At 37.9% G+C, this 22,176-nt stretch overlaps 2 long non-coding RNA genes across 2 annotated transcripts in view; one reads left to right on the forward strand and one right to left on the reverse strand.

Moving 5' to 3' along the window:
• The first annotated feature begins 3,733 nt into the window (after window positions 1-3,733).
• Window positions 3,734-8,468, forward strand: LOC144232287 (uncharacterized). The gene is made up of 2 exons (XR_013335353.1): window positions 3,734-3,892; window positions 7,861-8,468. It is a non-coding gene; the product is annotated as an uncharacterized LOC144232287 (long non-coding RNA).
• Window positions 8,469-14,043: 5,575 nt separating this feature from the next.
• Window positions 14,044-22,176, reverse strand: part of LOC144232305 (uncharacterized) — a 110,098-nt gene continuing 101,965 nt past the window's right edge. The window contains exon 3 of the long non-coding RNA XR_013335361.1: window positions 14,044-16,269. This is a non-coding gene — a long non-coding RNA (uncharacterized LOC144232305). The remainder of the gene's footprint in view (window positions 16,270-22,176) is intronic.

Consider the following 22,176-nt stretch of genomic DNA (forward strand, 5'->3'; position numbering starts at 1 on the left):
TTCCTTTGACTTAGAAAAAGAATAAATGAAGGAAGAAAGGATTTTTCTACAAATTTAAAAATTCTAATTTCTGAGTAAAAGTCACTTGAAATACCTTTATTATGTGGGAGCAAATATTTTATTATAATATCAAGGGGTTTGCTATGATTATGTGTACTTGTCAACAAATTGGAGGCTTTCAATTATTTGATGAATGGTGGTAAATAGCATAATGTTTGAGAGCATGGACTCAGGGACCAGATTGCTTGGATTAAAAATCTGCTCTCTACTTAACAGCTTGTATTAAAGTACTTAAATTCTGCGTCCCTCAGTTTCTTTATCTATAAAATGGGAGCCATAAGAAAAACTACTTGATACATTTGAGGTGAAGATCCAATGAGTTAAGACGTAAAATTCCTAAACTGCTCTCTGGCAATACTAACTGTTCAATAAATTTTAACTTCTATTACTGGTTGAGTATCATGTGAAAATGATGATATGAGGAGTTCTATGGACATCTTCATTGCAAATACAACCATAACTGGTGAAAATTGTTTTTAAAAAAATACCAATTAATGTCTCTAAATTATCCTAAGAGCATATAAATAATGAAGAAACATTAGGTTAAAAAAACCTATTAGATCTCTGTAAAACAGTGTACATTTGAGCCACGACCTCTACTTTAGAATGAAGCTCTACTTTCATGGATGTGACCAAGAAATGGAGATTCCTTTCTCTCAACTCCTAATCCAGGCTGTAGTGTCTCTCAGAGGGGATCAGGCTGCTGCATTACTTATCCTCTTCAGCTCTGTGTTTTATTTTATTTTTTTAAATATTTGCTTATTTTTGAGAGAGACAGAGCACGAGCAGGGGAGGGACAGACAGAAAGGGGGGCACAGAATCTGAAGAAGGCTTAAGGCTCTGAACTGTCAGCACAGAGCCCGACATGGGGCTGGAACCCATAGACCTTGAGATTATGACCTGAGCTGAAGTCAGACACTTAACCAATTGGGCAACCCAGGTGCCCTCAGCTCTGTGCTTTCAAGGTTAAGTCCAGGCAAAAGCAGACAAGAGGTCAAGGGTCCCTTTCTGCTACTCAGCTCTCACTTGTAGGTCAGAGGCTCTACCCCAGATGCAGCAGGCTGGGAATACTGAGACCCCCAGTGCTCTTGTTCCAGCAAATATGTAGGGCAGAGATTTCACTACAAGAAGATCCCCACTTAATACCCTACACATAAAACAGGCACGCCACTCTAAGAGAAGTGCCACTGATCCTGCTTCCAGCTCCAGAATAGTGGTGTAGGAATTTTGCTGAGGGGCAAGTCAGAATATAAAAGCAGAGAAGCTGTCCCCATGGAAACTCAGTTTATTTGGGACAGAGTATGAGGAAGTTCAAATCTAAATATATCAGATTTTGATGATCAACAATTAAGAGGAGCCTGGTCGCTCCATGAGAGCAATGAGTTAAACTGTAGATGAATGGAAGTTTTCCAGAGATAACTAGGATAAAAATGGCTAAGGAGAACCCCACCTCTCCCCAGGGTCAGAATAAACCACATAGGCTGGCCTCAAAGACTACCCTGTAAAGGAGACTGAATTTAAATGGATCAGAGTATAGAGTAATTGATCTCAAGTACATTGTCAAAAACAATAGAGCAAATAGCATGAAATTGGTAGAGGCTAACAGCTGGATGTGATACCAACAGAGACTAATAGCTTAACAAAGATATCAAAAGAAGAGACAGTAAAAAAGCACCCTGCTAAAATCACGATCATCCCAGGATGATTGTTAGTATAACCAAGACTGCATTCTCCAAGTTTAATATTTGAGGGGAAAAAGACTTCACTACAATAGTTCAGCCAAATCACTAAAATATTAAGCAAGTAAACAACAAAAGACCTCAAAAAAAAGAGGGGGATAGTTTCTAGAATTGTTATATTATCTAAAAAGTTCACTTTTCGACAACAACAAAAGAACTAAAAGATATGCAAGGGCTTTCCTCACACTTATAGTGTGATCTCTAAGTAGGGGAAAAAAGCAGGCAACATCTGCCTTTAACAGGGTCCAGATCTCCAACTTAGCAACCAAAGACTTCAAGCAGCTATTTTTAATATGTTCAGAGAACTAAAGACAACAATGCTTAAATAAGTAAAAGAAGGCAAAATGACAAGTACGTATCTAAAATGAAAATTTTGTCACAAGTTGATAGATTTGAGGTGACAGAGAAGAATCAGCAAACTTGAAGTACCAAACTTAAAGAAGAGAGGAAATAAAAGAATTAAAAAAATTAACAGTCTCAGAGAATTAAAGGACGGTATCAAGTGCACCACTGTTTGTCAATAAGAGTATCAGGGGAGAGAAGAGAATGTCAGAAGCAGACAATACTTAAAGAAATAGGGGCGCCTGGGTGGCTTAGTCGGTTGAGCGTCCGACTTTCACTTAGGTCATGATCTCTCGGTTCGTGGATTCGAGCCCCGCGTCGGGCTCTGTGCTGACAGCCAGCTCAGAGCCTGGAGCCTATTTCAGAGTCTGTGTCTCCCTCTCTCTCTGATCCTCCCCTGCTCACACTGTCTCTCTCTCTCTCCTAGAAATAAATAAAAATATTAAAAAAAAAAAAAGAATGGGTGAAAAAGTCACAAGTTTAATGAAAAACATTAACCTACACATCCAAACATTCAATGACCTAATGCAAGAGATTTACATCCAGACATATCATAGTGATAATGTTCAGAAGCAGAGAGAAAGAAAAAGTCCTGAAAGCAATAAAAGATTCATCTCATACAATGGAGTCTCTGTAAACTAAGAGCTGAGACTTCACATCAGAAACAATGGGGGTCAAAAAGCAATGGTATAACACATTCAAAGGGCTGAAAGAACAAAAAAATAAAACTATTATCTAAGTATCTTATATCCAGCAAAACTATCATTCAGAAATGGAGGAAAAATAAGGTCATTTCCCTATAAACAAAAACTGACAGAATTAGTTTACAGTAGACTCACTCTACTATCTAAATTCTTGGAAAGGCATGAGCTATCAAAAATGACTTAAGAAACTGTAAAAATTTGATACAATCTATAATGAGTAAAAAGGTTGAATTAGTAATCAGCCTTTCCATGAAAAGAAACTCAAATCTAGGTGACATGGCTGATAAATTTTACCAAATATTTAAAGAAGAATTCTTTTCAAATTGTTCCAAGCAATGGAAAAGGGAACATTTCCCTACTCATTCTATGATGCCAGTATTACCCTAATGCCTATATCAAAGCCAAAGGCATCACAAGAAAACTATAGACCGATATAAGTATTCCCAACTTTTTGTTGGCTCTCATTATGCCACTTTGTTTTTGCAAAAGACCTAATTAGTGCCTATTTTTTCCAACTAAAAAAAACCCCAAAGAATTTAGCTTTTATGAAAAAAAAGTGAAAAGCAAAAATAGCATTCTGCTTTTGTTTTGCAGGAAGCCCTTCTTTATGGATGTAGCACGCACCTAGAGCAATAAGTGTGCCATCACCAAGCTCCCACCCCAGAGCTACACTCAGCATCTTAGAGTAAAGCTGTTATAGTTCTTTACTGTGTCTGTGAGCATCTGTCTGTGCTTTATCTCCATTTACTGTGTGTATCAGTTAACAAGATTTGTCCTAAGTTATCAGAAAAGTCTAACAGAGGTTATTTTTCAGGTCTAAGAATGCTCAAAATTTTTTTCTATATAAATTAATGGCAATTGCATATCTGCTTTATGTCGTTTCAGCTTATGAAAGATTTCATAGGAATGACCTACTTTCAGAAAGTGGGAGAAATCTTCACTTCTTATGAATACATACGTAAGAATCCTCCACAAAACACTAGAAAACTAAACTCAATAAGACATGAAATGAATTACATACTGTGAACCCAGTGGAATTAATCTAAGGTTGGTTTAATATTTAAAAATCAATTAATAAACCTTATCAACAGAAGGACAAAAACTATATGGTTCTCTCAATAGACATGGAAAGAGCATTTGACAAAATTCAACACTCTCTTATGACAAACACAATCAATAAACTAGGGATAAAAGGGAACTTCCTCAATATCAGAAAGTCTCCAGTGGCTGGGATGAGCCATGGCCTGCAGTATCCTCAAGGGTGGAATGCCTGATTGATTGATTGATTATTTTTTTTTAAATATTTATTTATTTTTGAGAGACAGAGACAGCAAGAACAGGTGAGGAGCAGAGAAAGAGGGAGACACAGAATCTGAAGCAGGTTCCAGGTTCTGAGCTGTCAGCACAGAGCCGGATGCAGGACTCAAATCCACAAACCATGAGATCATGACCTGAGCCAAAGTTGAATGCTCAGCTGACTGAGCCACCCAGGTGCTCCAGGAATGCCTGATTTAGACCAGGATTCCTGTGGGTCCATTTCTCTTCAGGTATTGTTAGGGTATATTGTCCAATTCTACCACCACCACCATAATGTATAAGGTTGACCATGTAATCATCCAGGGACCCTGGGGCTTAATTTTGGATAGGTGACCTGCTGATAGGACGACTCACACTAGTCAGCATGGGATTTCTTTTGTGTTGTCATACAAGATTGGGCTCTTGAAATAGCACTAAATTGCCTATATTGAGTGAGTCTCACTAACAGCACACATTGGACAATTAGGGTTCACAGTTACCAAAGACCCACCATGATCTTTGAGCTTGAGCCATATATGTTGGCCCAAGGGTTAGCTTTCACTGTTCTATTTCAACTGTTGTTGACTGGAGTCTCCTTTTTGGGATTACAGCACCCAAGGACAGTGGTGGCAGCAGTAGATTTCCTTTATCAAGAACTTCCTAATTCTGGCACCCAGAGCAGCTGTGGCATCCTCTCTGCAGGCTTCCTGCCACATATCAGGCTGTCCTTCAAATGTGCCTACCCCCACAGTCAACCTTCAGATTGGTATTTTTTCTTGCTTGTAATCAATGTGGTGACACATGCTCTCCCCAGTCAGCTTTAAGCTGTACCAGAAAAAGAATAAACATTTCTTGAATGGTAGTTCTCGCTCAGTCCACAGGCCCTTTTGCTCTTTTCCCCATTGGGGCACAATGTGTAAGGCAGGATTGCAATCAATATTTGGAGAGATCACATTCTAGGATTATTGTGATTATTGTTCTAGAGAAGGCCTGGATCTGCATTTATGCTATAAATTATAAACGGTAATTTTAACATGACAAAGAAAAACAAGTTTTTATTTACACTTTCCTTGATATCCGGGGTAAGATTTGCATGTGTGCAATGAATCAGTGAAGCTCGGTAACAACCTTTGAGTCGTTGAAAGCCAATATTCACTGGCAGCTCCACAGTGAGATAAAACTTCCCTGGATTTCTCAATATTCTTGTCAAGAAACCTAGCCTCTTGATAGTTCTCATAGGCTATGAGAATTATATCTCTAGCCATCTGTCTAGTTAATAGCTCTGATACAGCCTAGAGGAGGTCCCTATGTTAAGCCCCAGGGTACCAACAGGACTGAAGGCTATCTCCCTAAGAATTTAGATTTCAAGGAGGAATGAGGCCCCGAAATATGAAAACATCCTTACCTTGGAAAAGCTAAGACATAAAGGACTGACTCTTGGAGAGATTTTTATTTATACACCAAAGGTTGGAGTTAAGTTTCAATCCCATTACTTTTTGGAAGAATAGGAGGAGAGGGAGAGGGAGGGAAGGAGGAGGAGGGAGCCATCATTTCTTACCTCCCCTTCATAAGCAGAGAAATATTATTTTTTCCAGATTTCTCATCTATGGAGTATACAGCTCCTCATTCAGGACAAGGTGATCTGGCTCTCATCATGTCACCCCAGGCGGTCAGCCCTGGGAGATAAGACCAAGAGGCTTGTCCACTTTTACCACAAATGCCCCTAGGAATTGTGTGCTAAGTGAATAGTTAAGAGGAAAGCATGTGGTGAAGAGGATTAGCAATATAGGAGGTAGATTAGAATTTTAAGTGAAATATGCAGGGAAGGGCTCACTGTGGTTGCATTTGAGTGAAAACCTAAGGGGGTGAGAGAGCCATGCATTCTGATATGTGGAGGAAAAATTTTCCAGACACAGGGAAAAATGAAAGCAAGTCCTCTGAAGCTTGATTATATCTGGCATTTTTTGAGGAAAAGCAAGATCAGTATTGTTGGAAAAGAAAGAAAGAAAAGGAGAATAGTAGGAGAAAGGAGCAGAAAGGGATCTAGGGCTAGAACTTCCAGGCACTGTAGGCCACCCTATGAAGATGCAGAAGAAATAGTATTTACACTTGAATAATACTGACAATTACCTCAGCAAAATTATTGCAACTGAACACAGTAATTATTATTATTACAGTGGTAATGGATTATTACAAATCAATTCATAATAAAAGTAACTTCATAGGAAGAAATATTGAAGAGCTATTTTAACTTTTATAAACTTAGTTATGGATGTTATATGATTCTGGTACTGATGATCATATGATATAGGGACATGCCACAGGCAGCTATAAAAACGACTTGCACTTCATGAACAGACCAAAGTACTTTCTAAAATTATCTAAAAATCATAAAAAAAATTGTGCCAAAAATAGAGGGGAAATATCACCATGTATAAGATATGTGCTCTATTTTCTCATTATATGAAAGAGAGGGAGAGAGAGAGAGACTCTAAAAGAATTATCTTTTCCAGCATAGTAACTACTTATGGGGAAAAAGATGTGTTGGTAGGGGAATGGCTATCATATTGTGTTTTGTATCTTTCCATACTACTTAAAATTTCTATTTCTATACTTTCGTATCTTTTTAACAACAGCAAGGGTTATCTGATAGGGAAATGATGATATTTTCCTATTTCATTTTATTCTTATACCCACTGTATTTTTAAGTGAATAAGTGTTACATTATAAAAAATATGCAGCCTTAGTACGAGTATTTTATCAGCAATAACAAAATTAAACTTTTCAGAACATTTCAAATAAAGGCAAACATTTCAACAAACTAGTCTTTGGACAACCCTTCCTGAATTCCCAAGAAATGGCAGAATTGACAGAGCAAATGAGGATGGATCTAGAACTAAAGAGTGCTATGCATGGGGCACCTAGGTGATTAGTCAGTTAAGCATTCAACTCTTGATTTTGGCTCAGGTCATGATTTCAGGGCTCATGAGATCAAGCCTTGTGTCAGGCTGTGTGCTATCAGTGCAGAGCCTGCATGGGATTCTGTCTCTCTCTCTCTCTCTCTTTCACACACACACACACACACACACACACACACACACACACACAGACACATACACACACACACACAATATAAATAAACATATTTTTAAAAGTACTATGAAGCAAATATCTTTCCTAAAACACATCTTCCAATAGCTCAAATTGCTGGAACAGAGCATAGATGTTTTAATTTATTCTAACAAGATAATAGTATTTCAAGTTCCATAGTGGTTTGTATTGCATGTGCTCATTATTGCATCAGGAAAGAACTCACTTACTGTCTGTGAGCCTCAGTTTCTCATCTAAAAATTGGGCGTCCTCATGCTTACCTTTCAGAACTGTAGAGAGTCTCCAAAACATGTCAGTAAAGTAGCTGACATACCCCCTAGCACGAGGTGCTCAACAGATTTTAAGCAAATTAAATGTCAGAGTTTAGATGATTACCTGAGTTCACAGCTTTTTAGTGACCATGCCGGAAGTGGAATTATTAATTGATTGCTTTCTGTTATGCTATGATTATAAGTCTCGTCATTGAGTTCTGGACCTCTTATCTACTCAGACTGGCCCATACTCGTTTATGAGGGCCAACTGTGAACAATACTTTTCAATTCTTCATTTGGTGACATTATATTGATAATTTATTTATTTTTTTTAATATTTTTTTTATTCATTTCTAGGAGAGAGAGACAGATAGCGTGAGCAGAGGAGGGTCAGAGAGAGGGAGACACAGACTCCGAAACAGGCTCCAGGCTCCGAGCTGGCAGCCAGCACAGAGCCCGACGCGGGCCCGAACCCACGAACCACGAGATCATGACCCAAGCGAAAGTCGGACGCTCAACCGACTAAGCCACCCAGGCACCCCTATATTGATAATTTAAAATTGATGGTGATGGATATATTTATGCTACAAAAATCAACAAATGCTACAAATCAAGGATTTTGTTTATAAGAGAGCCAGTTATTAAATATTCACCAGCATACCACTAATCTAGGTTTGTAGATTGGGAACTAAGGGCATGGAAAGTATCCTTTGTTTGGTTCAATATGATGAATGTGATGTAGACATCTCTTTGAGAAGCCACTAAGGTTTTCAAGTCACAAGTACCCATTTATAGTTAATAGTGCACAATGTGTGTTTAATTACCTTGGAACAATTTCTAAACTAGGTGATTCTTACTCTCTAAGTCATTAGATGTCTTTTAAAAAAATCTTAGAGTATTTGTTTTCTGAATGTTGTCTTTCCCCACATTTTTTTTGAAGACAGAATAAAAGGCTTAAAATTAGGGCACTGATTTTTTTTTTCCATCTCTTTGCTGTTGTTGCCAGTTCAGTGAATCTTCCTCCCCCCGGCAGATTTAATCGTTCAGGCTTCTGTGCTCCCTAGCATTTTGCTCAGACTTTAACATTGCACTTATCACATTGTATTAATGTCAGATTTTTCCTGTTTCTTTTCTTGGCAAGATGATGAGCTGCTCAAAGCAGCTCATGTTATTCATTCATGTTATTACCACTAGTACCTAAAATGCTACCTGGCTCACAGTAAGGGCACTCAGTAACAATATACTGAGTTCAGTTGAGCTGGCTTACAAGAAAATAGAATCAGCCAGTTTATTTTTATAGGAATCCCTCAGTTAAAAAAGGGCTACAATTTTGAGACCCAATGACAATTATTTTTCTAGGTCACAAAATATTTAAACAGTTCCTCATACAATGAAATTAAAATCACACTACAGATGTAATAGAGAAGGAAAAGAGAACAGGAGATTTTTGTCAAAAAAAAAAAAAAAAAATACAGCGGCAGTGTGCCCAAGCTCTTTATGTGTTACCAAAATCCTTAGTGTTTTAGAACTACTGGCCTGAAGAGACTCTAGGTTTTTTTGTAAAATGAGGATAATCATACCAACCATACCTAAACCACAAGGCTGATGTGAGAATTAAATCAGGAAAATGTTTTTGAAAGTTCCTTATAAACTATAACACACCAAACAAATCCAAAGTATTATTCTATCTGCTGAGAGTTACTTTGTAGAAAATTTGGAAATTTCTAGCACTTCTATAACTCTGGGCTCTTGTCCCAGTTTCAGTATTGCTTTTAGAAGCCTGTCTCTCCATGCCAAGATAAACACTCATCCAGAGTTACCATTGAATGAACCTAGTTTCCTACCTTCCGTTTAGGTTTTGCTATTTAAAAAGCATCCAAATCTGATCTGCAGTCTCATACTAACTAGTTGGTACTGCCATCTAGTGACTTCCATAAACCAATTAGCTAACTACAAACAATTTTAGCTATCCAGATATTAAACAAATCAATGCATAAATATCCCATTTTCTGAAAGTGACATTTGTCTCTCATTTACATGAATCTTTTGTGTGTGTATGAGAAAGCTACTATTGAAATAGTTTTAAAAATGACATGTCACTAATACCTTGTGGCACAGCTGCTTTGCAGCATTATAGCATCATTTTATTAATTATATTGTTATTAATTTTCCACTGTCTTAACTATTTCTGACAGATACTTTAATCTTGATATTCACATTAGTAGCATTTATTTTTCTGCCTCAAGAGAGGGAAAGATGTTTGGTGCCATCATAGGTAGAGTTATTCTGGATTTATTCACACATTGGCAGTATGTCTTGACACCCAATGACATTGATCAAACAGCTGGAATCTGAACAAACTGCCCTTCATCCTATCTGATTTCTCTGACATGTCCACCTCTAGCCCAAGGAGCACTGACCTTAGAAATGGAGTGGGGCTTTGTGCCATGTCATGTGAAGTGCCGTATAAGGTCAATGTGTCATTGATGGTGTACATAATTATACCAGGATTCAGCCTGTGATATGGAGCCTGAAGCCTACATGTTACTTAAAGCATGTGGCTTAGGAAAGGATTTCTGAGAAGGCTGCTAGTGAGAAAAGCAAACCTCCATTTGCCTCATAAATCTGGAGCCTAATTTGTTTTCAAATGTTTATTTATTTTTGAGAGAGAGGGAGACAGACAGACAGAGCATTAGCAGGGGTGGGGGTGGGCAGAGAGAGATGGAGACACAGAATCCCCAAACAGGTTCCAGGCTCTGAGCTGTCAGCACAGAGCCTGACATGGAGCTTGAACTAATGAGCCCTGAGATCATAACCTGAGCCAAAGTTGGATGCTTAACCAACTGAGCCACCCAGGTGCCCCAACCTGGACTCTACTTTTAATCACACACTTCTTATATCACGCTTTTCACCTAGTGATTGCTTAAAAACTTATTGCATATTTTTTTTCATTACCACCAATGTTTTTAAATACAGCATTGTATCATTTTTAAATACAGCATTGTATCATTTCCTATGTTTTAAAAAGATAATTTTTTAAAAAATTAAAAAGAATGGGGCGCCTGGGTGGCTTAGTCGGTTAAGCGTCCGACTTTCGCTTAGGTCATGATCTCGCGGTTCGTGGGTTCGAGCCCCGCGTCGGGCTCTGTGCTGACTGCCAGCTCAGAGCCTGGAGCCTGTTTCAGTCTGTGACTCCCTCTCTCTCTGACCCTCCTCTGCTCATGCTGTCTCTCTCTCTCTCTCCTAGAAATAAATAAAACATTAAAAAAAATTAAAAAGAAGACCTGAATTACCCAAGTGCTTAAGGGATTGTGCTTTGTTTTCTTTTGTTACTCTGATTTGCCCAAGAAAATCAGGTATCTCTCTCTTGTGTGCTATGAGCCCTGTGTCTTACTGTCTAGAAATATTTATTACAATAGTAATTAATTTTGGTTAAACATATGAAACATCTGCCACCCTGTTAGAATGAAGGCAATTTATGAGCAGGGATACACAGCATCTGCCTTGGCCATGTCTCCCTCCCCAGAGCCTAACACAGTGTCTTCCTGCATAAGTAGGCACTCTAAGGGAAATTTATTGGATGTAAAATAAATGACCACATGTCTGAAGATTCGTTTTAAGATTATGTCTTCTGCACATAATCTCTATAGATTATAAATTATGCACAAAAAATCTCTACCAGTTTTCTAAACTTTATCATCTTAGCTTTTTCACTAATGAGCTATTAAAACTTGTCCTTGCCAATTGATCCCTTTGTGCTCAATTTCCTCATTTGTGAAATCAGAACATTATAGGAAAAGAGTGATAATTATTTTTATCTCTTTCTTCTTTTAATTGTGTTTTATTTTTTACAGCTTATTGTCTTGGCCAGAACTAAAAGAACAATGCTAAACAACAATGAGGATGGAAGGAGACCCTGGGTTTTTTAAGGCTTATATGAAAGTCCATTTGAAGTACACCAGCATTTCATAATGTGTTGTCCAAGTTCTTTTTGAGGGGTATCCTCCAAGATACTCCAAACTCTTAAAGTCTAAGATCAAAATGAACAAAACTAGATAGAGAAAAAGGATAGTTCCTTTTAAACAAGCTGCTATTTTAACACTTTAAAACTAAATCTTGAATTATAATGCAGCAATAAAATCATCTGAGGGCAGGCAATTAGTTGAAAAGAAGAGATGATCACATAGCCTTCTGAGGTAATAATTTGCAGGAAAGCCCATAGATTCAATGTTTTTAGTACTCTTTTCATATTTGATCAATGTAATCTTCTTGTTCATTTTAATGATGATGTTAACATGAGGCTGTCTGAATCCTTTGATTTACTGCTAATTGTCAATTTCCAAGCCGTGCTCAGCAGATGCTCATGCCTGCATTCTTGGATATAATTATATGAACCATCTTTTTAGCAGTCAAGGCCATAGATTTAAAATGTAGGTAAAATAGTAGCTTTCAGAAATAATTATTTTCAAAATCCAGGGCTTCTTTTTATGATTAACAAAAATCTATCTAACAATGTATAGATGAATGCTTTGCCTTTATAGAACCATTCTTAATTTGTTTCTTCCATATGCCTTTAGGTATTTTCCAAATGTTCTATAAAGGGCTCATAAACTTTAAACAATATTCTCTTTGTCAACTGCTTCACAAGGGAGGCCAGTTCTTCTCAGCAACACTCCAATCACTCATCACTTCCAGGAACTTAATGAGACTCAAATTCCTTCATTGAACAATCACCCTGGTTATTGCTCAATGGGCACATATGCAGAGTAGCTATGGCTCCAAAGGAGAAGCCAAACTGCCAACAGCAAAGATTAAAAATAAGCCCCTGATGTAGAACCTTTCCCAAGGTGACCAGAAGGCTGAGATTGGGACCCTTCAATCAGGGAGGAAGCAACCATTTTTGTCAGAGGAATGGATATATATTCCTCATACAAATTTACTTTCCGTGTTCAAAATGTCTCTGCTAAGACTGCAATTTGTGTAATTCCTCATTCATCATTACAGCTACTCATATAAGAGAACTTCTGACCAAGGAAATAAGTTTATGGTGAAGAATGTATAGCAATGTGTCTTGCCCATAGGATTACCTGCTATAGAAAAATAAGAGGCAAAGCAAGATAGCAGCCTAGGAGGTCCCAGACTTTGTTTCCCTCTAAAATCTAGGACTTAAGCACTTCCAGAATAAAAAGGACTCTGGAAGGGTTCCACAGTCCAGGTTAGAAACTGCAGCAAACCAACGGAGCAAAGAACTGAGGATAACTATATGAAAATGAGTGGAAAAAGATTGTTTCATTTTACTCACACTACCCCTTCTCCCAGGCACAGCTCAGAGTAAGAAGAATCCTTTCAGCTTGATTGCCCCATTGGGGAAAAGCAGAGCAGGAAGACACTGGCAGTCCTCCCCACTTCCAGGGACCAGATTCTTTGCTGCTGAGGAACCCCACAGTCTTTACCAGTAAGAAGCCAGCTTCTGGAGCCACCCGGAGCTCATATTGCCACATTTCTCTAGAGCTGCAGATATTGTATGCCCTCCCTAACTGCCACCACCATGCACCACCTCTCAGCTGACACTGCTAAGTTCCCTAAGTACCACCACATACCCCAGGACCTGGAACCTCCAAATCCCATTGCCCCAGTGCCCACATATGCTTCTGGAACCAGGTGTTACCATGCCCCACCTCCCAGAATTGGTGCCCTTACATTCTCCTAAATCCAGCACTCACAGGACCTGGGTGCCCCCGGGATGGGTGCCCCTGCACACTCCATCCTAGATGGCACCCTCATGCCCACCCACAGATAAAACTCCTTCCCTACTGAAGCCAGCATGTAAAGTCTATGAGGAAGTCACTGCTTCTTCTAGTGAGCAGACACACCAATGAAAGGCTACAATGAGCACAAAAAATCGGGAAGAAAGACAACTAAGAAGGAAGACAATAAAATTCTACTAACAAATCCCCTAATGTGGAAATCTATGAATTTCCTGACAAATAATTCAAAATAATCATTTTAAAGAAGTTTAGTGAGCTTCCAAAGAATACGGACTCATTGAAACTGGAAAATAATACACAAAGTTCAGCATAAAGTTAGAAATCATAAAAAAAAAAATATTTTCTGATAAGGGTTCTCCTTATGGCTTGAAGATAGCCACCTTCTTGTTCTGTCTTAACATGACCCTTCTTCTGTGTATGTGCAGAGAGAAAAAAAAGACTCTCCCATGTCTCTTCTTCCTCTTGTAAAAACATCAGTCCTATCGATTAGGGCCCTATCCTTATGACCTCCTTAATGTTAATTACCTCCCTAAAGGCCCTATTTCCAAATAGAGTCATATAGGAGGTTGAAACTTCAACATATAAATTTTAGGGGAACATAATTTCATGACATAACATTCTTTCTTCAACCCTCCTACTCCCTACAAATTCATGTACTTCTCACATGCAGAATACAATCACCCTGAACTAATAGTTCCAAAGGGTCTTAATACAACCCAGAATCAATCCCAACTCAAAATATCATCCACATATCCTCTAGATCACGCATGGGGAAGACTTAAGGTGTGTTTTATCCTGAGACACAATACCTCTCCAGCTGTGAACTCATGAAATCAGACATACTATTACTTCCTAAATGCAATGCTGGGACAAGCATAGGCTAGACATCCCCATTGCAAATAGGAGAAATAGTAAAGAAAAATGGGGGGATGTGTCTCAAGCCCATAACCTAGCAAGACAAATTCTAGTAGGGTTTTTTTTTCCCCAATAGATCTGAAGGCTTGAGAATAATCATCTTTGGCTCAGTGGTTTGTCTTCCAGGCCCACTGGGGCAGCAGTGTCACCTGCATGGCCTTGAGTCAGTGGACCCACCTCACCTCATCTCTTTGCAGCACAGCCTGGCTGATGACACCAAGGAAGTAGGCCCACCCTGTGAAGCTAAGGAGAAAGAAGCCTTGCACATATGGGCTTGTGAATGTGACTGATAGCCTTGATCATCTCTGAAATGCCTTTACATAAGTCATTTTTCCCCTTTCCTACAGGATATAGCATGCTCACAGCTGGATTACTCTATTGTCCAATGTGTGAAGCCCCTAAAGTCTAAAAGCCTTCCTTTATTTCAACTGACCTCTGTCCCTTTCAGTTCAAACTAGTAGTGTTTGTATTGGTTTAATCTCATTTTTATTTATGGCTTCTGCTGAGACTGTTGATTAAAATTAAGTGCAATCTAGGGGCACCTGGGTGGCTTAGTCCGTTAGGCATCCAGCTTTGGCTCAGGTCATGTTCTCATGTTTTGTGAATTTGAGCCCCGTGTTGGGCTCTGTGCTGACAGCTCAGAGTCTGGAGCCTGCTTTGGATTCTGTGTCTCTGTCTCTTATCTGTTCTTCCCCCTGCTCTGTCTCTCTCAGCCTCTCAAAAGTAAAGAAACATTAATTTTTTTAATTACGTGCAATCTCTTTATGAGGTGATTGTCCAGCCACACTGGACAGTGATGTTCTCTCCAGAACATATTTTCTCATTTTTTGATATATTCATAGACTGAAAATTTTCCAGATTTTCAAGTTCTGGTTACTTTTTACTTCACAGTTCTTTCAATTTCTTGCTCTCCTCTCACACTTTACTGTAAGCATTAAAGAGGAACCAGACCATAAGTTCAACAATTTGCTTACAAATCTCTTCAGCTAAATATTCATCACTCATAAGACTAGAGACAAAGGAATTTTTCATAAGCACTCTACTTGAGTTAAAAATTTTCCCATAGGGGTATATGTTAATAGTTCTGAAATCACAGTACACATATAATGGAAATGAATGGCAATAGTGGGAGCCAGGTTTCTCATGGTTGGAGTAAAAGGGAGCAATGGGAAAAGACTATAGTGATTCACATGGCAATGAATTAGAATTCTCAACATCAGTATGAATTCATGGTTAGCTTACTGCATATACACATTCTTACATATAGCAATATTTATGAATGTGTCTCATTAAAAAGAAACAAGTCTAAAGCGGAGTCACTTTTGCTAAGCCCCACCAAGACTTAATGCCTAGTCTAACTTCAGTTGCAAATTTTCCCAATAATAGAATTTTAAAGCAATTAGTCTGGAACTTCCTGATCAGTACCAGTGAGGAAATCTACATGATAAAATCCCCTGCCTTTCCTTAAAGGAAGGTAACTTTCCCTGAAATAATCCACTCTTAACTTCATTGTCCTATCCTCCTCTCTATAAACCTTCCCTTTTGTGCACCTCCTCTAAGCTCCATTTGCTAGATAGGATGCTGTTCAATTCATAAATTACTGAATAAAACCAATTAAATCCTCAAATTTACTCAGTTGAATGTTTTTTAATAGTATACACACAGGTTAATATATGCACATATATTTTGCCCTGTCATCTGAGAGGACCTAAAAGAAATGAGCAATAAGCAAATCTAGTATCCCCATCTTGGTTTCTGATACTCTTCTCAAAGAAAGAAAATGAGGGTTCCTTGGAGAAATGGATGATTTTAAGACTGGGGCAGAAAATACACAAGGTGAGCCTTTAAGCAACTGGTAAGTAAAATTGTATTGGATTATAACCCAAAGTATAAAAAATTCCATAAATCCAGATAGGAATAAATTATTAGATACATAAATGGAGGGAAACAGACAAATCACCCGTGCAGCGTAATTATAAATAATTTATATAGGTACTTTACCAGATGCTTCACTCTCAAGAAGGGAAGGAAAATTATCCACTCTTTACATGTGTGCTGTATACTTCTTACCAAAGGCTGTAGTCTGAAAAGAGTAGAAAAGAGTTAACTTTATATTGGAGAAGCCTAACAAACACTACTTCAGCCAGATGATCAAAGTTAACATCAATCATGACAAGTCATATGGGTATGAGTTATCCTCGATAAGCTATGATGAAAATCGTATTTGATCTGTTATCTTCTTCACAAAAGCCTCAATCTCAGTCTAGTAGTAAAACACAAATTTCATCTGAAGAAAATTCTTCAAAATACCAGACCAGTACTCCCAACAACTATCATGGTCATCAAAAACAAGGCAAGTCATTAAAACTGTCATAGCCAGGCAGAGTCTGAGATATGATGATGAAAATAATGTGGTATCTTGGGTGGGACTCTGGAATAGACAAAAAGTCAGTAAGTAAAAACTAAATAAATCTCAATAAAGTATGGACTTTAGTTAATAATAATGTGTCAAAAGTGTTTTTTAAATTATGATAAATGACCCAGACTAATGTAAAATATTAACAATAGAGGAAATGGAGTATGAGGTATGCAGGAACTCTATAATATCTTTGCAACTTTCTTGTAAATCTAAAACAATTCCAAAATTTTTAAAAAGCTCATTTAAAATAATCATTTAAATCTTTTCTTTCAAAGTGAAAATATGTCTACCACAGACAGTTCAGTTTAAAAAGAAAGCAGACTTAAAAAGATATTACAATAAACATTAATGACAGTAATAATTAAAATTTTCCATCAAATCCTTTTCAGATATTTATGAACTAGAAATTCCCAGAAAAGCTTTGTGAGGGGTTTCCAATTCTGGAAAGGCAGTTTATGCTGCCTTGCTGCATAAACTCAAATCTCTGCCATGCTGGATAAGCTTTTACTCTACATTGACATATTTAATCCACTCATGTATCCATCTTTAGGTGGTTTTGTGTATCTCAGTATCTGCACTAGCTAACTGTAAGATTTAGGGCATTTTAAAAATTTATGCTCTAAGGTCATCCATAATGTGCTATAATTCACTACTTATCATTACAAATGATGAAAATAAAAACCTGTGTGGCTTGAGCTAGTGTCCATCCTTCTTTATAATGGGAATCATGTCTGTCTTATTAACACATCTGAACACACATCTGTGCACCTCTTGTAAATACTGGTCAGTACTTTGAATGTTAGCCACATGGATTGTTAACAATTCTACAATGAGTAAGAGATCACTAACTCCATCATGCCAAAATTCAGTGTCTCTCCAAATGCTGAACTTTTCCTAGGTCGAAGTAAACCTCCCAATAGGATATAAAGCACTAAGTCATTTATAAAGCCACCTGGTCACTTAAATCTTTTGGGGGAAGTAGGAAGGTGAATGAATAAATTAAACATAAAAATTTTCAATAGTAGGAGTCCCCAGGCACCGGAATAACTTGAAGACATAAATTTTTTTCTTTCTCAAATTTTTAATTTTAGAATTCCTAATTTCTCAGAAAGCTATAATTTGATGAAAACGTGTTATACAGTGATATAGCTACAGGTAGCATTTCATCAAAGAGCAAAAGAAAACATAAATAGAAGTGTAACATGATGAAAGAGATAACACTTTTAGTTTTGTGATTATCAAGAAGGAAGCAAAGATTATGCACAATAAAAGAAATAATATGACATGTGTACAGTATACCAAATAGAATGGAGCTTACTCAACTGTAGTAATAATTTAGAAATGATATAAAGATAAACATAAAATTATTAATTACATGCATTAAGATGACAATTTAAAAAATTGGCTTACATATAGTTATGAGGGGCTTTCCCATAATGCTTAGAGAAGATTTTTCAGCCTGCTCTCTTCTTATTTTATTTTATTTATTTATTTTTTATTTATTTTTAAAAATAACTTATTGTCAAGTTGGTTTCCGTATAACACCCAGTGCTCATCCCCACAAGTGCCTCCTCCATGCCCATCACCCCTCCCCCTCCTCCCCATCCCCATCAGTCCTCAGTTTGTTCTTGGCATTCAAGAGTCTCTCATGGTTTGCCTCCCTCCCTCTCCTCAAATATTTTTCTCCTTCTTCTTCCGCATGGTCCTCCGTTAAGTTCCTCCTAATCCTCCTATTCAAACATATGGTAGCTGTCCTCCTCTGCCTGACTTATTTTGCTCAGCATAACACCCTCAAGGTCCATCCATGTTGCTACACATGGCCAGATTTCATTCTTTCTCATTGCCATGTAGTATTCCATGCTATAGATAAACCACATCTTCTTGATCCATTCGTCCGTTGATGGACACTTAGGCTCTTTCCATGTTTTGGCTATTGTTGAGAGTGCTGCTATGAACATTGGGTACATGTGCCCCTATGCATCAGCACTCTTGTATCCCTTGGATAAATTCCTAGCAGGATCTGCCTGCTCTCTTGAGAAGGGGAAGAAGATAATTCAAAAGTGAGATAACCTATCCTCCATAGAGTCAAATATCACAATTATGAACAAGCAGAGGGTTAGCACAGCTCTCTGAGGCTTAGCCTATACACGTCTAGGAATTTTAGGAGTTGTTGCAATATTCAACAATTAAACAAGAATTTTATCTCGCACTCAAGCAGTTGTTTGAACTTGACCGTTTTTATTCTATTTACTTGTGGTACTCTAAACTGGTTGTATATAAATTCATGAAAGCTAAAGTTTTATTATATCACAATTATTTGGCATTATCTTAGGCAACTCCTTGAATGTTAATTGCTGCCTTTCTCAGAACTTCCTTCTCCAGGTGCTGCCCTGACTGTTTTTCAACAAAGTCCAGTCAGATAAGCCATACACAGAAGGCTTAGCTCCACTGGCTAATGGGATCTTAGTTAATGTTTTTTTGCTCTTAAACTAGTTTAAACTACCCAGGGCTAGTGCCTCATTTTCCACCAAACCTCGGGGTTTCTGTTAAACCCTTTCTTCTTATGCTCAGGATTCCACTTTTGTTGTTGCTTTCTGATCTGTACTCTGGTCTCCACCACTGGGATTTGATTGGCATGCCTGTCATATAAATAAATTAGAAAGCTTTATCCTGCACATAAGAGATGCTTTCTCAGACTTATACTACACGTAATAACCTATAAGAACTTGGTTATGCAGTATGTTAAAACTGCTGTGACCAGTAGAGAAGAAAGCTAAGGTACTTAGTTTGTCTTTTTAAATAGCAGCCTGCAATCCAAGTCTTAAATAGCATGAATGGGTGAGGTTTGGAGTATATCAGTATCAATATCTGAAAGTGTGGTAAGGTAGGAAAGATAAAACTGGGAGTAGTCTGAATTAAAAGAGAAGAGCAAAAGAAGCAATGCTGTTTGAGTCATGGCAGTGTAGCTCTACCAAATTTGAAACAAAACCCTACTGAGTAGTAGGGTTTAGAGCTACTTTGCATTTAGTTTGTTCAGAAGTGTTCTTTTGACCTCAATAGCATTCTGAGACTGGACTGCATGGTTCATGACTTTAGAAGTATTGTTATTTATTTTACAGTCAAACTTTATTTTCCGAAAGAAATTATCCTTATTTGATTCTTCAGCAATGCTATCTTAGTTCATATGGCAGACAGTATATGGTAAAGACATTTCTGTGCACCAAAAGTTATATTCTTTCCATAATATAGAGTTCTGGCTGGGATGCAGCTTCTAAGATAGGGGACTACAGTCTCCAACCAATCTTATGTCCATAAGTGTCCATGTGACCTATTCTTATCAAGGATAATGTCACTTTACACCTGACACTTGCCTTAAAGTTCATCATATGCAGCAGCCTGTGGGAACCAGACTAGGTTCACAACAGAAGAGTAGAGAGGCATTTAAGCTGAGCTCTCCACAAAATCCTCTAGGTTACCAATACAACAGGCCACAATGAAAAGTATCTTCCAGGCAATTATTCAAGATACTCTCTCCTATTTGATTCTCAAATCAATAACTGAAATCATTTTCATAGCATCAACCTCTTAGTTCCATCTTGCTATATCTAGTTACTCTCTGGCTTCTTTGGTACCCTGAGATATCATTCTCTTTATAGGACTCAGATATTTCCCTGTCCTGAATTCTCTGTCCTATGAAACCAATATTCAACCAATGAAACCATTATCAGCATCAGAATAAATGCGGAGGACCAAGAATTTAAATTTGATACAAGAAAATGATATTATAGAATATACTGGCATTATTTTCTGAGAAAAAGATGAGCATAATTTTACAAGTTAACATTTGGTATCTAGGTTTTTGAAGAAATTAGTAATTAACATCAAAAAGCCACCTCTTTTCCTAGATTGGAGAAACAAGGGGATGAGTTTGTTTATCAGATTCCAAAGTGTAGGGACAAATGACAGTAGCTGCAACCACAGCAGGCTCATACAGAGGGAGCAGGAAACAATGAGGAGATACAGGCACTGCCAGAGAAGCTCCTCGAGGTAGCAAGGGAAAACAAAATAGCCTTGTTGATTCTTCCTCACTTGTCCTCAAATCTCCATCAGTACTTCCCACTGGACAAACCCAATAGATAGGCATCTGCTAGCATAGAGATCACCTAGTTTCCCTTCAAGTCTTTCTTCTTAATAACCTGGAGTCACTTTACACAGTAGATTGCAGTTCTCTTGAAACATCAAAATAATAAAATTAATCTACTCATATAAAGGACTAGCTGCCTGTATTGGAAAGATATCAAATTATTTTTAGTTTGAATATCAGAAATTACTGGGTAAATTGAGATATAGTGAGAGTAATTGAGGAATAGCCTTCAAGGTGTCTAGAAGTTCTGTTTTATTCTAAAAATTTCATGAGGGAAAAATATATTTTTCTTTCCTAAAGTAAAGAAGAGCAAGAAATAGTACTTAAGCAGCACTTATAAAAACATTCTTTAATATTTTTCCTAAGTTACTATACCTCATCTGAAAGTAGCTATGTGACATTTAAATCATAGTTATTCTGCTAAAATATTGCAATAATTTAGCTAAAAGAGGATTGCTATCTTGTAGACAAAACAATAATAATCTGACTGAATTTCATTTAAAGTGACTTTTCAAAAATCCCTTTAATTCTGAAAGGTGAGAACACAACTCAATGTAGGAAGACTCTAGTGACTAGGCCCCTTTGGCAATTAGTAGAAGGAGAAACCACTGCTCCCTAGAATTCTACCTCAGTGCCAGGCTTAAAGAACCCACAGTTAGGGGCTCCTGGGTGGCTCAGTCGGTTACGCGTCCAAATTCGGCTCAGGTCATGATCTCACAATTCGTGGGTTGGACCCCTGCATCGGGCTCTGTGCTGACAGCTCAGAGCCTGGAGCCTGTTTCAGATTCTGTGTCTCCCTCTCTCTCTGACCCTCCCCTGCTCATGCTGCCTCACTCTCTCTCAGAAATAAATAAAACATTAAAAAAAAGAAGAACCCACAGTTAGAGTTGCAAAATACAAGAGGTCACATTTAAAAAAGAAAACCACAGAGGTTGGAGGCAAGATGGCAGAGAAGTAAGGAGCTCCATACATTTCACCTGCAACCATCTCTCAAACAGAGAAGGCCTGAATTGGAAGGAAACTGAGCCACAGGAGTTTGGGAAAAGAAAGAGAGTACACTGGGAAGGAAAGCTCATAAGGCTGCCTCAAGAAACAAGCCAAACTACACATGGTGGAGAGTCGCAAATACCACTACCAGTAGGGAGACAAAATAACCAAATGCTCAACAAGAGAAACCAAGAGACACCATTCAAAGAACACTTCCTGAACAGACAGGCCCTAAACAGTCAAAAGAGCCCTCTCTAATACATCAGAACTCACAGGGACCTTGTGTACAACAAACTTTTGAAATTAACAAGAGATAGAAAGCTAACCAAAATGACGAAACGGAAGAACTCTCCTCCAAAGAAACTCCAGGAAGAAATGACAGCTAGAGAACTGCTCAAAACAGATATAAGCAACATAACTGAACAAGAATTTAGAACAAT

This window comes from Crocuta crocuta, unplaced genomic scaffold, assembly GCF_008692635.1.
Source record: "Crocuta crocuta isolate KB4526 unplaced genomic scaffold, BGI_CrCroc_1.0 scaffold134, whole genome shotgun sequence".
Taxonomy (NCBI): Eukaryota; Metazoa; Chordata; class Mammalia; order Carnivora; family Hyaenidae; genus Crocuta; species Crocuta crocuta.